The sequence below is a fragment of the Spea bombifrons genome, chromosome 5 (genome assembly GCF_027358695.1).
Source record: "Spea bombifrons isolate aSpeBom1 chromosome 5, aSpeBom1.2.pri, whole genome shotgun sequence".
NCBI classification, from domain to species: Eukaryota; Metazoa; Chordata; class Amphibia; order Anura; family Pelobatidae; genus Spea; species Spea bombifrons.
This window is the reverse complement of record NC_071091.1, coordinates 49232432-49238431: the sequence shown is the minus strand read 5'-3', so window position 1 is coordinate 49238431 and position 6000 is coordinate 49232432.

Sequence of the window (6000 nt, the reverse complement as noted above, 5' to 3'; positions counted from 1 at the left end):
ATTGACTGATTAGCTATTTGTGTTAACAAGCAATTGAACAGGTGTACCTAATAAAGTGAGTATCGTATTTGCTCGATTATAAGACAACCCTCCAAAATCTGAATATTAATTTAGGAAAAAAAGAGAGCCTGAATATAAGACAACCCTATAGGAAAAAAGTTTTACCAGTAAATGTTAATTCATGTAAACTATTGTTTTTTAAATAAAAGCTATGATTGAGAAAAATATTTTGGTTTTTATTTCCTTTTATTTTACAACCTGCCCCACCGTTATGCACATCTGCCCCCAGGCTTGCCGCTCTGCCCCAGAAATGCCTTATACCCCCTGTATGCCACTGTGCCCCATGATATGCCTTTTAACCCTCTATATGCCACTGTTCCCCATGATATGCCTTTTGACCCCCTATGTGCCACTCTGCCTCCAGAAATGCCTTATACTCCAATATGCCACTCTAGCATTTAGGGGGTTAAAAGGCATATTATGGGGCAGAGTGGCATATAGGGAGGTATAGGGCATTTCAGGAGGCAGTGTGGCGTATAGAGGGTTAAAAGGCATTTCTGGCAGCAGAGTGGCATTAAGGGGGTTAAAAGGCATTTCATAGAGCACTCTGCCTACAGAAATGCCTTATGCCCCCATTTAACACTCCCCCCCGCCCCAAACTTACCGGTGCTTCTGATTCCCCGGTGTGTAGTCGGGGCAGCGGGTAGACGTCGCGTAGACAACTTCCACTGCAGCCAGAAGGAGGTGCAGTTAGCAGCGGGGGTTGTCTGCGTCCATCGCGCAGACCTTCCCGACTGTCAGAGAGAAATCTCCTCACTGATAGCCGGTGCAGGGAACTCTCCCCCCTACTTTTGCTCCCCCTTAAATATGATTGCTGGAGATGCCACTGTGCGTGCTATTTTATTTTCTCGTTACTACACCTCTCTCAAATCTTCTTTTCCCAGGTTGTTTTGCCCCATTTCTTGTTTCTCGTTCTTTTAATCTTCACTATTTTTTTTTCTCAGCCCCTACTTTGTATTCCATTTCTCTTTCCTCTGGCTCCTTCTCTGCCCCAATTGTTATTATTTATATTCTGCTTTATTTATTTATTTTTATATTTTTTACTTTGAAGAGGCTAGTGCCATGTGGAATTCACATTACAGTCATAATCCAAAACTGTTGTTGCAGGCACCTGTTGCCACAAAAAAGTTAGACAGAATGATCACAACATAAGTTTTGTGCTTCAGGCAACCTTAAAGGAACAGTCTAGTTTCCTAGGCAGCCTCCTCAGCGATTGATATGCATGAATATTTAATATTTAATTTTAAATTTAATTCAATCATAACTTCCCTTTAAGAGAAGCTGCAGTGCAATGTCCTGTGTGTCTTCCTTTTTTTGCGCCAGATCAATGTAACCCTTACTGAGCCAGTGCGGGGGCTGGAAGCAGGTGATGTTTCCTCACAAAAGCACATATTCCCAAAAAGCAGACAATCTAGGCTATTTTACAAAGGTTACTGTAACACTATTCTTTGAAGCATTTCCCTTCAACCTGTTATGTGGCAATAAATAAAATGCATTGTTGCATGCTCTACAATTTTGCTCATTATTTCTTTGAAAGAATAGGTGTCAGTTTTTTACTATAATCTTACAATGTACTAATTATACCAGGGGCATTATACTAGGGTTAGTGGCTCCTGGGTGCAGTATTTTGTCGGCACCCTCCCAACATACACATACTAACATGCAAACTCACTCCCACACACCCACCCCCACACACATGCTAACAACAAATAATAACAAACACACACTCATGCTAACACATACACTAACATACTCTAAACACATTATAACACTATACAGTGCTGTGAAAAAGTATTTGCCCCCTTTCTGATTTCTTCTGTTTTTGCAGGAGAATCTCTGGCCATTTGTTTGTCACCCAAAGCTCAAGTGCAGTTGTGTTATGAAGCAGGACAATGGTTCAAAGCACCGGCAGCAAGTCCACCTTTGAATGGCTCAAAAGACACAAAATGAAAGTTTTGGACTGATCTAGTCAAAGTCCTAATTTGAATCCGATTGAGATGCTGTGGTGTGTATGTAAGAAGGCATTTCATGCACGAAAACCCTGGCTGAATTAAAACAACTGTGCCAAGAGTCAGCCAGGATACCAGTGACATAAAGGACTCATTACCAGTTATTACAAACATTTGCTTGTAGTTGTTCCCCCCAAGGGTAGCACAACCAGTTATTAGGTTTAGGGTGGCAATTACTTTTTCACATGGTTGATATAAGTTTTCATGAACGCTTTACCTTTATTAAACGAAATGCTCATTTAAAAGCTGCATTTTGTGTTTACTCACTGTTATACACTTAACTGCTACCCGTTCACATGCAGCACATCCTTCTAATGTCTGGTCGGCTGTGCGGTGCCGCGGTCTGAAGGTCCTCAGCCAGATACCCAATCGTAGAGCTTTTATGTAGTGTATGGTTTTTGTGATTTCACTTTAATTTTGACCTTGGCTAGTATTTGACCTCACATGACTTCTGCCCGCCCCAACCAAGCTTCGTTTTGGACTTTGTTGCTGCTTGTGCCCCTTTGTACCTTGCTACTGATCTGGTTTGACACTGGCTCGTGATTTAATCCTGCATCGGAGTTTTGCCCTAACGTCTGCTTAGATGTACCCTGGTTGAATCCTTGTTTACCTCCCGTAGTGTCAGTCATTTACATACTATGACACTAGTGGTTTTGGTGAAGTATTCCAGGTGGAGTAGCTAAGTCCTTGCAGCCATGGAGTACTCTGGGGGTCAATCATAGAGGAAAAGTGGCTGTTATCGGTGAAAACCTTCAGCTGGGCACTGACCCGACTCCACAGAGAGGGTCCAGCTTGAAATTTCAAGCCACTCTGAAATGCCTTATACCCCTATATGCCACTCTGGCATATAAGGGTTAAAAGGCATGTCATGGGACAGAGTGGCATATAGGAGGTTAAAAGGCATTTCTGGAGGCAGAGTGGCATATCATGGGGCACTCTGCCTCCAGAAAAGCCTTAAGCCCCCATATAATACACCCCCGACTTACCGCTGCTTCTGGTGTCTGGTGAGAGCAGCGAGTGGAGGGCAATGGCTGTGTCTCAGCTCTTTGTCCCACCACTTTTAAGATGTGGGACGAAGTGCTGAGGCACTGCCATTGGCCAGCGCGGTGTGTGCGCACCGGCCCCTTTAACTTAATGAATGCCAGCCTCCACTCGCTGCTCTCACCAGACACCAGAAGCAGTGGTAAGTCGGGGGGTGTGTTATATGGGGGCTAAAGGCTTTTCTGGAGGAGACGGCCTGGGTGCCGCTTTCAAACCCACTCGCAGCCGCTCATCGGCTGTTTTGAAGGTTGGTCTGCCGGGGCCGACCAGCCCACGGACCGACCGGCCCACCGGGAAATTTCCCGGTATCCAGGAGCCTCACGGGGGAGAGGCTGTCCTTGTGGTGCACGCAGTAGCTCAGACATTTGTGGAAGTGCTCCAAGAAGCCAGAATGATGCAGTTGGATTTGCAGAGGAAAAGAAGTGCAGAATCCGTATGCAATATTCTGGCCTTTTGGAATACTTCCACAAAAGGGCGGTGCCACGGCACGCACCAGTGTCTCCCCTGTTCCAATTTTGGGAGATGGTGTTTCCCTTTAAGGGAAGCGCTACCGGAAGCCTGGTTGACAGAGCTGATACCAGGAAGACGCAGATAACGAAGGAAGACAGAAGAACAAGAAGAGGCAAGAGAAGAAGCAAGGGTACAGAGAAAGAGACAGGGACAAAAAATCAGTGGAAAAGGTAAGGAAACATTGAGAGAGTGTGCATCATGGATATTCTTGCGTGCGTCAAAGCGGGAGAAACAACCACATTTACAGGCAACTTGTGACCTCTGAGACAGCACAGGAGAGGTAAAAATGCACCACTCCCCATCCTATGAAACTAAACCCTAATTAAAGGCCGCACCGCTAGTTCAAAGATATAGAGGAAAAAAATGCAGCCTATAATCAGGAAAATAACATATATCTGTTTATTTATTTTATGGGAAGTTTTCACAGGTGAATGCGTATGATGACTGAACTGTTGCACATAAGTGAATGCAGCTATTGTGGACTACAAATATAGCAAGGGACATTACAAAATATCAACAGACTACACCTGAAATAAAGTGTCCTCAGAAGACAGATGTAGTGGAATACAAATGAAGAAAACGAACAATACAAAATATCCACACACAGCACATCAAACGAAGTTTCCTCAGCAGACACCCCTGTCTAATAGAGGATAAATATAAGGTTTTCTTAGGGCTGCAGGCACAACCCAAGGTGAAGTATGGACAAGACATAATAAACAGAAAAGAGGAAAAGCAAACACCTCCTGCTATCAAACTGTAAATCATAAAACAAGTTTTATTACACGCACAAGAAAAATGATAATAATGGCTACTCTATTACTCTGCAGAATATAACATGGTGTCCAGCTCATTATCAAGCAATGGAACAACATATAATGTACGTACCTGCAAACCATCAGTCTCCAGCTACCCGGTGCCTACTCTTCTGCAGGATGTGGGCAGAAGGTCCCGGTCCCAACAAAGATGCATAGACTTATGTGGCATCAAGCAGAATGACCAACCAGCATATGGACTTCTTATGGATGGCCATCCAGGAAGGCCTCCTCCTAATGCCACGTATGCATTTGATAAGGCTATGCCGATATAGACACTGCCCACGGTTTATAGTGGAGATACTAGACATCCCTTCACTTGTTCTAGCAGTCCCAGTTTGGACTGGCTTCTATGGGAGCTCTGAACCATGAGTTCAAACACTCTATTGAGATAAAGTAGCTGTCTTAACCACGGCACATAATGTGTGAAAAAGATACTTTACAGTTTGAGGAAAGAGCAAGTCTAGGCAGGGAGCAGAGTGGGGCAATTGCCCTAGGCGGCACTTTTGAAGAGGCGGCACTTTGCCGCCCCAAGCACTATTTTTTTTAATTTATTTATTTTAAGCCGAGGAGAGAGAGGGGCGCCGAGTGGTTTTCGCTTACCCGCTCTAGCTCGGTCTCGGTGCCAACTTGTAATGCTGAGCGCCGGTAAATGACGTCATTTCCGGCGCTCAGCTGTAAAGCAGCGCGCACCGTGGCAGAGCAGGGAGACTCGCTGCAGGACTGCTGAAAGGTAAGAGCAAAAGGGGGGGTAGATAATAGGGGATGACGGAGATGAAGGGTAGATAATGACTAATGCCAGGCGGCATTATGTCTTGGGCCGTCCCTGAGTCTAGGTCTTAGGGATAGTCTAGAGGAGAACAAGTCTCACCTCCCTCCTTTAACACTCACCTATTTAATCCCTTACTTACTCCACATCACCCACCTAATACAACCCCAGGTGTTTCATGATGCATTAAACCATATTTTGATCCTTAAGGTTCGAGGTTGCTTGAAGCCCAAGGTGCTTCTGAGTCCTCAGGGAGTTCCAAGATGACTACCATTCAGTTTTGATGTGTTGGGGGTACACCAATGACTGACTACTATGAGTATGTTAAAGATACAAGATTTTTTTTGTAATGCCAGCATTGGGCTTTGGTTGTATGAGAGGGAAGTGGAAGGGGTGGCAGACCCCAGAAGAAATACTGCACCTCAGGGATGAATAAAAACAAAAAAGAGCTGTCTACGGAAATGTATGCGTATATATATATCTATATATATATATATATATATATATATATATATTTTTTTTTTTTTTTGTGAATGAGTTTAATTTGGTTTGCAAGACGAAGTTATTCAATTTAAGGCATCTCTTTCAAATTCTCTTATTTAAAGTATTTTCAAACAGTTTAACAGGTTTTATCTGTACATTATTACATCCGTAATATGAAGGAGATATTGATGTTTTAACAGTATAAGTTCAAATACGTATATATATATATATATACTGGTTGATAGTTGTCTATATAGACAATTGTTCTAGTGTTAACACTAAACAATATGATGGAAGCAGAAAATAGTGTACG